A 12,644-nucleotide genomic window follows, 5' to 3' on the forward strand; every position below is an offset into this window, starting at 1 on the left:
CTTATGATATGATAAAAACCAGTATAAGAATGTCTTAAAGTTAAAATATTATACTGGTTGCCACATGATTATGTCAGCAAGTCATATTCTAAGAGACATTTCCATTGATAGTGACACTAGCAGCAGGAAGGAAGTCCCTGTCAGATCTGCATTATGCAAACCAGTGTGGTGGCAAGCCGTGTGCTTTGCATGCCGTCCAGTTGTTGGGCATGGGAGCAGGCAGCAGCGGTGTGAGGAACTCTGGGTAATTACTGTACAGGAAATTGGACGTAAGATGTTTGAATCCTCGCGTATCTGAGGTGAGTTATGGACCGAGCCCACAGTAGTGAAGTAGATTAAAACAAGTGAATCCAATTAGTGTTTATGGAAAGCAGCTGTTGGTGAGTGAAACTCTGAGCTCTGCTTGTCTGTATAACTCGATGGCTATTTAAGTCTTTCATTTGTGCACAAATACAGATATTAGAGGCCTACATGTAAAGAACTGACGTCAATTGTCTTTCTTTTTTTTGTCCTGGTTAACTCACGCTCTATGAGGGTATTCTGATGTCATAACAACACGATAACTCGCCTCTATGGATTTACAGGAAAACAAGGTTAGTGTTTGCTTACAGTCGTGAACAAACCCTCTTATCCGTGTGTTTATTTACGTACACTGAATCAATTCATCTGTGATACAGCCAACAGTCATGTTCTGGATAAGCTTTCGTTTCAAAACATTTGGATTTAATTATCATGGGGATATGATATCCAAACAATCTGGTTTCTTCCATTAATAACATGATTGCAGCATGGCAAGGCGAGCTAAGGCTGCAGCGTTTTCATATATTTTCATGGATTTGGAGCTTGTTTACTTACTATTATGGGCATGAGGCAAAACCCAATTTAGAGTAATGATACAGTTTACGTTTTGGAGTTTAAAAAGATCTGCGAGGAAGTGTCCTGGTTCCACAGCCTGCAGGATTCCAACGGAGAAACAAACATTACCCGTGTGACTTTTCCACAATGAAAGGCTTCTCGCTTGCTTTGGTCGTTTGCAGATCAGCGCCGTCGACGCGAGGAAAAGGAAAGTAGCCAAAGCTTTAGTGTAACTGATAACTGAAGCACTGTACATTGCGGAAACGTAAGCAGTGTGTTACTTTACAGATAAAGCTCTGCAGAGCATGATGTCCTATTTATAGGCATTAACCACGGTGCAGTTTGAACTGCAGGCTCTGGAGAAGTGTTTTTCTCCTCCTCCAGATTACAGTTTTAGACAACAGGGCTGCACTGTTACTTTTGGCACCTGCTTTTTGATTTAGTTTGAGTCTTTACATAAAAATGTATATAAGTTTGTCACATTTTAGTCATTCAAGTCTAGATGTATTCAACAAAAGCTAGTTTTCGTCATTGACATTTTAGAGGCTACAGGTGTTGCCATCTTTCATGGTAACAGTTACCATGGTTACATGGTCTATTTTAAGGTATTCTATATCCACGACGTTCCACTTCTGGGATTGTTCTGGTGCCGCCAGAAATTCTGCCGGATGTCCGTTACCTTCCTCTTTCTTTGTGTTGGCGTTCTAAACTCCGGTGGATTTATGAGGACTATGGTTAACTGCTCCTCAGATCTCTGCAGGGTAAATCCAGACAGCTAGCTAGACTATCTGTCCAATCTGAGTTTTCTGTTGCACGACTAAAACAACTTTTGAATGTACACGTTCCACCAAAACAAGTTCCTTCCCGAGGCTATTTTGCAGAGGCACCGTTGCTCTGTCCAGCGCTTAGCACCGCCCAAGACGATTGTGATTGGTTAAAAGAAATGCCAATAAACCAGAGCAAGGCTTAATATAAAGAAAGGCTTTATATTAAAGCCCTGCCCCAGAACCACCACTGTGTGTATTTGTGTGTTTGCATGGTTTCAGGAGGACCAATGTCTGAACCCTTCTTCAGATTTAGTGTCGGTGAATTCCTCTGAGTTGAAGTAACAAAATGTTATGTTTCATGTTTCTCTTCTCCTGAGAGACACTCGATCTGTGATCTGAGTGTCTTGGAGCCAATTAATGAGAAGTGTGTTTTTTTTTAAGATTATTTTTTGGGCATTTTAGGCCGTCCGGAGTCAAAACCGCTGCGTCGAGGAGTAAACCTCTATATATGGGCGCCCGCTCTACCAACTGAGCTATCTGGGCGCCCTAATGGGAAGTTTTTCTATTGAAGATATAAGTGAGAAACAGCCTCTAGCTGTGCTAGGTTCTTCTTTCCTCTCATGTTGTGCCCTACTGTAGATAAAAGCCACCACAGTGTCGACTTTCACCAGGAGGCAGATCATTCAAAGAGCTCTCTTCTCTTCACTGGTTCAGATAATCAGTATCTATCGGATGACCTAGTCCACAGCTTGTTGGTCATCTTAACCTGCTAATTAACCTGCTGATTCTGTGATATTGTTTATTTCACTGTTCATTTGTAACGATGCCCTTCCATTGGGGATTGTATTCTGAGCTGCCATTGTAATGCCTCAGCTGCTTTGCAGCGTTATCTCTCTCTGACAGCTCTCTCTCTTTGGTTTCCCTCAGGACACACTCATCTTCACCTAAGACTCACATGTGTTGATGTTTCCTCCCTTTTTCCAGTCCTGTGCATTAGTCTGGCAGTGTGTCGGCTGAACACTGACGTATAGATGAGCATAACCTGACTGCTGTTTGAGTGTGATTAGGGCATGCAAACAACATGCTACTGATATATGGGTCATATAGTCAGTCACACTGTAGGCGGTAGGTAATGTACACACTCTGAGCATGAACAATAAAAATTAATACACTGCATGTACAAACTGCTCATTCATGAATTTGACATTGGTACACATGTCATTTTTCAGAACAATATCATTAAGCCAGAATCATTAAGCTTAAACTGGTATGCAGATCATTGTGTTGAGAGTGATAATTTACAGAAATGTCAAACTCTTCAGGACTCTGAAGTCTGAATATGCATTACATATTACAGTCTATACACATGTATCTTAAATTACAAAAAAGAAAACCTAGTTTCTCACTCACCTTTTAATTTTTAACTTTTGTTTGTGTATTTGAAAGTTCATATTAAAGAAGACACTTAAAAGTTGCACAATAAAAAGAACATCAAGGATAACACAAAAAAATCACAGGACGTATTCTGGCCATTGTGGTCCTTAGTTAGATGTGTGTGTGTGTTCCTGTGCGTGGACATGGTGGAGTATGGCATTAGCGGCATATAAAAGCACAAAAATATATTTAATATAATATTTACGTTGGGCATTAACAGGCATTATTCTGACAACAGGTTAAAGGACACACGTCCTATTCAACTTAAACTGGTCCATTAAATGAGCGACATACAGCCCTGCCTTTAAATATGCTTTCTAAAAGCAGTGTTTCAGTTTTTCCTTTAAACGTCACTGGTTTGTAGTCGGTTTAATGCTACTAGGAAGCTCATTCCAATCGCAGACTCCCAATTATCTGAAAGAAAATGATTCTTCCAGCGTAACATCTGCTGCACTGGGCCTGGTGTTGTGCCTGTGAGCCTCTCTGACCTCCGGGAAGAAGATTACTACATATTTTGGGGCTACGCCATTTACATGTTTGTGAACCGGACACAGTTTTAACTGTGTCACTCTGGACTCCACAGGGAGCCAGCTTAGCTGCATAAAGTGGTTCCTCTAAGAACGCTCTGATCAATTTATTTTGGGAGACCTGAAGTCATGCAGACACTTTTGGTTTTATTGGCCCAGGTTTTGAAATATCTGTCTTTGAGAATTCTGGCTCTCACTCCAACACAGTGGCTCTTTGAGGCTGTACTTGCTAAATTCTAACATCGGCATGCTAACATGCTACAAAATGGCAATGTTTAGCATACTCGCCATCTTAGTTTAGCGTGTTAGCATGCTAACATTTGCTAATAAGCACTGAAGAGAATGTACAGCTGAGGCTGACGGGAATGTCATTAGTTTTGCAGGATGCGGATCACATTTACATTTTGATCTGATGATGACGCAAGATACAGTCAGGGATCAGCAACATTTTTACAATTCAAATCAGTCATCCATCAATCCATCCATCCAGTAGTTGTTGAGACATTTACTCTGAACCAAAATGTTAGCTGCTGGTGGTGTGAGATGAAAAGTTATCAGCAAGGTGCGATTTGAGAAAAAAACCAGAGGGGGTGGGGATCAGATGTTTTGTGATCATGCACAACAAAACAAAACATGCAATAATGAATTCCCCCTTTCAATACCATGGATATAGAGCCACTCAGCCCGCCATGGCAAAACACTTATTTATCAACTTCAATATTCAATGGAAAATAATCTCATAATGAAATAGCACAACGTCAACATAAAACACAGTGCTTATAAGTCGGAGAGCAGGAGCAGAGAGTTCACTATGCGAGTTCACTGTGTGGCGAAAACAAAATACTTTAATCCAGGAAACGCTCATTCGTTCCTCAGGAGTGTTTTAATCCAAACCATCATCACCATCTTTTTCCTAAACTTAACGAGTTGTTTTGGTGCCTAAACTTAACTGTCAGCGCCACATGACGCTGCACTTTTTCTGGCTAAACTCCACTACCACGGCCCCTGAAAGGAGCGTCGTCTGGCGGTGCCTGTAGCCGGCTCACAGTCACCTATTGGCGGCTAAACAACCGCTGCTGGTAGCCGGCGTCCCGGAGCTCTGTAGAGGCTAAATACAACCAGCAACTGCTGCTTTTGATTTTATCGTTCTATGGCACTATGTGTTTACATTACAGAGCTTTACTTAGTTAAAATACTTCTATTTTAGGTATATAATATATGGTCTATTGGTGAAGTAGCATTGATCACTTTGAGGTGGGGGATACATTTTGTCCCCAATGGAGATAAAAATAATTCAGCAGAGGCAGGGCTATGTAGACCAGAAAGGGGGAAATCCCACACATCCCCCCCAGAAAATCGCACCCTGCTTATCAGGATTGATCCTCTGGGGACTGTGAATTTCTTTCAGTATGGACCAAAGTGATGGACTGACCAACCAACATTGGCATTGCTGAAGCCTTGTAGCTAGCGTGGCTAAAAAAAAAAAAAAAATCTACATTCCAGAATTAACAGCTCTGGTAGTCTGAATCCACAGACCTCAATATGACCTCATTGGAACTCATTTCTACCAAATAAATAGTCCCAATGAAAAGTGTTGATGGTGAGCTCTGTGGACTGGCCTCAGTAATGGAAACATTAAACATGTTGCTGCTGATTCTTCCCTTCACTATCAAAGAGTATGTCCAAACCTATGTAGCTGCATAGGTGATTAGAAAACCTCAAAAAGGCAAGCTTACCATAAAAGCTGTTTTGCATAAAGGTGCATGATCTACTATGTAGTTATGTTGCCCTTTATTTCCCCTTTCAATGACTGTTCATGCAGCTGAATGCCACCCAGGCTGGCTGCATGTTACTGCTTTGCTCGTGAATTAGCACTTGGACATATCCTACCACATGTGTCCAATTAGAGTTCCAGTAATCTGAATTGGCACACACATCCTACATAATTTGGGTTGCTGCAATGCAGCCTATGGCTTTCCTATGATGTCTAATTAAATTGTAAGACACGAGTAATTGCAATAATAAGTAATATGTTTAGATTATGCAGAAGTCGGTCCAGATGTAAAACATCTGTTGTGATCATGCAGTTGTGCTTTTGTTGCTTTACATGGTATTGTGAGAGCTGCTGTCAAATATGTTCATATCTCTGATGTAAATTCCAGGCTGTAAGAGTGTACTGTATGTGCTAATAGCCACATCTCTCCCCTGCCTTCCCTACAGATTGTAAATTCAAAGAGAAATGACTGCATTGTCCCATGTAAAGCAGGGAGTGCTTTTGGCCTGTTGGCAGATGGAGTCACACAGTAGCATTATTGTACGGTAGAACAGCCATGAGACTGTTCAAAGACATCTCTCACTGAGTAGGCACGTTATCAGGGAATTTTTGCTTTACATGTCTCGTATGGACCAACACATGGCGCGTAGATACGAGAGAATGCCACCTGCCCAGTCGAGTAAAAGCATCCGAAAGAACCCACAGCGGGGCGGCCGAGGCTAGGAAACAAGAAGCCTGCAGTCTAGCCGGACATTTAGGGATTCAGCATCAGGAGAGTGAGGGAGAGTAATGATATCAAACTGGAGATAATCTGCACAGACCAGCGTTTGACCTGAGCCAAGCTTCTGCAAGCACACAGGTATGTCTTCAGTGATGAAGCTACACGCTATATGTGTTTTTGTTTCTACTCTTTTCTCTGTCAAAGCTTAAAATTAAAGCCTAAGTTACACCTGGGATGAGCAGGAGCCTTCTGGGGCCTAATATGGGCACTGAGCTTCAATTGGATGTACCCAGGAAAAGATTTGGAATGAGGCATCAAACAGAAGGAGATAGCGTTACCGACAGATCTGGCAGGTTAAGCAACACATTTGCGAACTTTAATGAGTTTATTCTGCTGCTGTGCGCAAAATGGTTTTAAGATGTCATTATGAATTCTTGAGGCGGAATCTGTCTGATACTTTGGTGGGTTTGTGACACGGCTTAAAGGGATTGAGTACATGAGCTGTAATCCATGTTCAGACCGAGATGATTCTCATCTTTCTAACCTTTCATTGACATTCATACCTGTGCAAAGCATGCGCAGCCGCTGCTGCGCTAAGACTTCAAAGGCTCGGATGGAATATTGTTGCACTGTACATGACAGGATCCTGTTTGCTTTAGGAAACAGATTGGGTGAGCCTGCAGTTTATATTAAAAGATCAATACAGGCAGCTACATTTAGCCTCTAATTAATCACGCTGACAAAGAACAGACACTATTTGTCTCAAGACTTCATACGTTTATATTTTTGTTATCAAGATCCAACCACTGTTCATCACGAGCCACAAATATAACCCTGACACGCCGAAATGAAGCCATGCAGCTGGCGAGCTGGGACGGGAACATGGTTTCTAGTGATGGATCAGTCAACAGCTCCTGTGGATAGTACTCTTCAGAAACCTATTCCAGTTATTTGGAATATTTCAATGACATAACTACAAAGTGAAACATTGTGAGCTGAGGATATGTCCTTGTCATGGACAGCACTTTTCTTCATCCTGACTATAATCCTTAAAGTAATGTGCCACCTTTACTGTGGCTGTCCAGTCAGTAATGATGGTACCTGTAGTTTCTTGAAGAACTGAATTCCCCAGTGTGTACTACTTTGACTGAGACAGTGAGTTCTCCTGCGCGCAGAGCCATGGCAGCTTTATCTTTTTTAGTTGACAAAATAAACTCAAATTCAAGGAATGGTGAGAGACTCGGTTGTTCATGACTGCGTCACACCCCGCCTCCTCCCTGCTCCAGAGAGAGAGAGATGGAGAGAGGGTCTATGGTCTTTTAATTAAGTTTTACGGTATATGAGATTATTTTATGTGTTTATTTTGTAATGTGTCGGTATGTAGAGCTTTTAAAATATATGTTTATGTTGACATTAATATACATTTGCAAGTAGTTATGTCTCTCGTTGTATTGGTTTGTCCTCATATTAGTCTATATCCATGACGTTCCACTTCCGGGATTGCTCCGGTGCCGCAGGAAATTCCGCCAGATGCATGTCTTTTCACCGATGTTCGTTTCCTTCCGCTTTCTGTGTCGGCGTTCTAAACTACGGTGGATTTATGAGGACTATGGTTAACTGCTCCTCAGATCTCTGCAGGGTAAATCCAGACAACTACCTAGACTATCTGTCCAATCTGAGTTTTCTCTCGCAGAACTATTTTGCAGCAGCTCCTTTCAGAGCTTAGTGCCGCCCAAGAGGATTGTGATTGGTTTAAAGAAATGCCAATAAACCAGAGTACATTTTTCTCCCATCCCGGAATGCTGTGTGGACTAGCCAGACCTTCGGGTCCGGCAAAGCGAGACTATCCTCGTATGGACATAATGCGCAAAGATATTGAATTTGAAAATATCTGGATTATGTTTTTTTTTTTGTTGAAGGAACATAGACTGATAACATCCTTTTACCATCATTCAAGACACAAATGACCTCACTCATTTCCTGAGAAGAAAAAAATGCATCAATGCATGGATTTGTCTTTTTAATCTAACAATATTTCCTTAGTTAAATGTGTCTGTTACCCCTTGCAGTGACTTTGAATTAACCACACAGTGAGGTGGCTTTAACATTGACTAAAAGCATATTTGGCATAATGATTAAATGGCTATGACTTTCCTTAACATACGAGTAGATCAATATGATGATATAGGCCTTCCACTCTAATGACTTTAAACCTGGTGGTCATAGGAATGTGCCCAACCATCTGGCCACAGTAATGGACTACACTGATATATCACACATGCTGCAAATACATATACAGTACAGTGTTTCCACCAATAGGATCCAATGTGTATGGAATGCAATTTAATTGGATAGTGAGTTAACCTGAGTTTAGACACTCATCTCACTAATCAGATTCAGAGTTTGTATGAAAAGACAGTGACAAGCTATTCTTTTCTACAATTCTAGTTCTTTTTATTCTGACTTGGCAGAACAAGGCTCCCCTTTCCTGATTAGACTTTGGGTGTTGTAATGCAACCTTTCCTGAAGAATGTAATGACCTCACACATCATGCAGATGTTTTCAATCAATATTTGTTGACGTCAAAGCCCATTAGTTTGCTAATTACATTTGCATAAACATTTCACCGTTTTATATTTACTATGCTAAATTGGTTTTCATACAGTTTATATACGGTGGCCCTCAAGTGCTCACACATGTTTGGTGTAAATACTGTTTGGCCTAAGTAACAATGCATACATATACATCCACAGCCAATCACATGCTGTAAGAGTGTGTATTCATGACCACACACGCATATGCAAACAAAATATCAGAGCATTAAACAGCTTGCATTCCCCACCAGTGACTTGCGCAGAGAAACAAACATTTATGTGCCTCCATAGCAGGCCAACCCTGTTTGTTTGGTGGACACCCTGGCCTGATGTAAACAAGCTATTACACTTTGTTTAATGAAAGGTATGATTTGGACATTTTAAGAGGGTTGTTCTGCTTGTAGCCCCGTGTAGCCACAATTTAGAACTTCTAAATGGCTGTGGTTTGGCTGGCTGTCACCGGTAGATCCACATAATTAAGTAATTGTTAAACCTGGCAGGAAAGGACTTGATGCAATGAATGCGCTCTCTGGCGGCCAGTACATTCAAAGGCTTTCATTCTTTTTTTAGACTTTTATAAAGCCTTAACACCATTGAACATGGTTTTCTTATAGAATGCCTCAAGCTGTTTGGTTTTAGGACAACATTTGTAGAGATAATTGATATGTTTTATAAGGGATTTAATAGTTAAATTTCAACAGATCTCAAAGATTTGATATAAAGCGAGGTGTCCGACAAGGTTGCCCTATTTTGCCTTTTTTATTTATTTATTATTATATCTTAACAGCGATGAAGACCAGCAAGCATGAGACAGTAAGGATGATTATTATTAATACCATGTCAAATTCATTTTATTATTTACACTAAATAGGGTAGTTAACTAACTAGTCTCACATTGCCAGACCTTCCTCCACAGCGGTGCGGAGGAGGTTCTGGCTAGTCCACACAGCATTCCTGGATGGGAAAAAAACGTGCTCTGGCTTATTGGCATTTCTTTAAACCAATCACAATCGTCTTGGGTGGCGCTAAGCGCTGGACGGAGCCACGGTGCCTCTGCTTAATAGTCTCAGGAAGGAACTTGTTTTGGTGGAACATGTGTACGTTCAAAAGTAGTTTTAGTCGTGCAACAGAAAACTCAGATTGGACAGATAGTCTAGCTAGCTGTCTGGATTTACCCTGCAGAGATCTGAGGAGCAGTTAAGCATAAGCCTCAGAAATCCACCGGAGTTTAGAATGCCAACACAAAGAAAGAGGAAGGTGACGGGACATCCAAAAAGAGTGACATCCGGTGGAATTTCCGGCAGATTGAGCGCAACCGGAAGTGAAACGTCGTGGATATAGACTATTAACTAACTGACTAAATCAGTCAAAAGAACACTCCACTGAATTAGCACTGCGCTCCTAAACCATTGTGGTGCTTACAGTTTAAAAATTCAATTCAAATTCAAAATCAATTCCATAATATTTACAATGCTAACCATATTAGTTTAGGGTGTCAGCTGGCTAGCAATTGCTGATTAGTAATGAAAAGAAAGCGATGTAATAGTAATAGCAGAGATACTACAGTTGGAGAAGCTAAAAATTAAATAATTAAAAAAAAAAATCTAGCTGAGTTAATTTATATAAATTTAAAACCACAAGTTAGTGTCAGAGGTCTTTCAGATTCTCACAGCACAGCTTCTATTTTCAGACCTTCAATTTAGATAAGGAAAAAAATTGTTCTAAATTGAGAGCCAGAGGCCCCGTCTATCTGACATTCCAGCAGCTTCTGCAGAGGCCTTTTTTTTTCACAGCAGACATTTCAACACGTCAGCTGCATTAATTAATGATGGCTGCATTTCTCTCAGGTGTGTTGCTTCCAGGGCCCTAATGTTGTCCATGCTGTAGTCTTCCTGGGATTCTTCCATGTAAGAGAGCCATCGCTAATGTTACTACATTAATATTGGCAGAACATTAACATTCATATTGTTGTGCTTTTCCTGCTGTGACAAGTCAAATGTCTGCTGCATGTTTTGCAATCTTTCTGAATGTATTCAGTACAGGCCCGGATTGAGAATTCATGGATTGAGTTTATTGGTTGCTTGGGTTTTTAGTTTTTTGGGGGGTTTTGTGTTCAGTCATGGCACTGGGATGAAATCATAGTTGAATATCATGGATGGTGTCCCTAGGCTGCCTCTGCACTCGCAGCTCACTCTTTTTGTGGATTTATTTTTTTCCTGCAGTCCACCATTCTCTACATTCACGCAGCCCACTATTTAATTTTTTTTTTTAATTGACAAAATGCATCATACAAAGAATCAGGTAAACAACAATAGCACGTAAACATCAAGGCTAATTTTTAAAAATATGTATAAAATCGAGATAATACAAAAAATATATAAAAATAGCATACATTACATAAAAATATTAAAGAAAAAAAAGAGGTATAAGTAAACATAAAAACACATTTAGTCAGAGGTTTCAGGGAAAAAAAGCTCTACAGTTTTCCACAAGTTGAATGCTTTCTTTGTTGTTTTTCATGCAGCCTGGGTGCAGTCTGGGTAATAATGACTATGTACAATACGGCACCTTGCTAAAAAACAAAAACCAACCGTCACCTCGTACTCTTGGCGTCAGCGGTGCGAGTAGAGGATGCGACCATGAGCAAAAAGAAGCAATAAAAATATAGATAATAGAAATCTCAAAACCAGCGACAATTTTAAAAGAAAAACTCTAGAAAGTGACCGGGCCAGATGGACTAAACTGAGCAACTTTTTAATTTAAACCAGCTCGCAGTTTGAGAGTGAAACTCCAAATGAAGACAACTGAGACGGGTAAACTAAGCTAGTTAAGAGCAGTGCAGGATGCTAGCGGTCACGCAAAACATAATACAACGTTGCCTGCGAACAAGCATTTATGTTTATAAATCAAACTTTATCTTGTAGCTCCACAGCAGTCAGCAGCAGCTAGCAGCAGTAGCTACTAGTCCAGTTTGCTGCTAACAGTGACAATGAAGAGCCAGTACCAAGCAGCAGCTATGAGCCCAGAACTTGAGTGGGCAGGTAGGATTGCTCATTGAGTAAATATTATCAATATATATATATATATATATATATATATATATATATATATATACATACACACACACACACACACACACACACACACACACATAAAGAGTATAGTGTAGATCTGCTCTTTATGAAAAATGCCCTGAGATAATTAATAATGCCAGATAATTCGGCACTAGGTTAATGGAACTGACTTGACTTGATCAGAAAGCTTTGTAAAAAGGGGAGATCTGTGCTGTGAATTATGACAATTTATAAAATGTGAGTTAGTGTCAGAAGCAGAGCCAGTAGTGTGCATTAGGGATAGCTGTAAGCTGTTATATCACAGTGTGTGAACAAGCAAACATGATCAGATTAGTTAACAATATAATCACTTTCTATCCTTAAATGTTGCTAGTGACCCATTATGCCTTTTATCCTTGAAGGTAGGTAAATATACTAAGCTCACGACTGAAAGGGAATAGAAAGTTATATGAAATGTTATACAAAGGAAAAAATAGATTTTTCAATTCAATTTTATTTTCATTGACACAATGTGCAGGCACATACTGGATGTAATTGTGTCATTTCTTTCCAACAAACACAGTACACAACACATACACAGTAGAGTAAAAGGAAGCACATTATTAACATTATCAACATTATTTACAGGCTCAGAATTATTGTGAATGATATTATAAACATGTTTCATATTCTGTAAATGTACCTGTGCAAATGGCATAGTATATATTAAAGTGCAGTAACAGTAGGAGGAAGGAGCAGAGGGGAGGGATCTAAGTAAAAGGTGTTACGGTGTCATTAGAAAGTGCAATACATTTCATTGTATTCTTTGTTTCTTTTTGTTTCATATTTATATGATTTTTTTTAAATTTCATTTCAAGGTTTGGATGTCTGAGCTAGGGCTGAACGATTTTGGGGATAC

The 12,644-nt window shown here is 40.0% G+C and overlaps 1 protein-coding gene across 4 annotated transcripts in view; it reads left to right on the plus strand.

Annotated features, from left to right (window-relative positions):
* The first annotated feature begins 217 nt into the window (after positions 1-217).
* The window catches only part of myocd (myocardin), a 149,706-nt gene continuing 137,279 nt past the window's right edge, over positions 218-12,644 (plus strand). For 3 of the 4 annotated variants that reach the window (XM_031323995.2, XM_031323996.2, XM_031323998.2), the window contains exon 1: positions 218-299. The gene's annotated coding sequence lies outside the window, so the exon portion shown is untranslated. The remainder of the gene's footprint in view (positions 300-12,644) is intronic. The other variant, XM_031324001.2, reaches the window with a different exon arrangement.

The sequence above is a fragment of the Sander lucioperca genome, chromosome 5 (assembly GCF_008315115.2).
Source record: "Sander lucioperca isolate FBNREF2018 chromosome 5, SLUC_FBN_1.2, whole genome shotgun sequence".
Lineage (NCBI taxonomy): Eukaryota > Metazoa > Chordata > Actinopteri > Perciformes > Percidae > Sander > Sander lucioperca.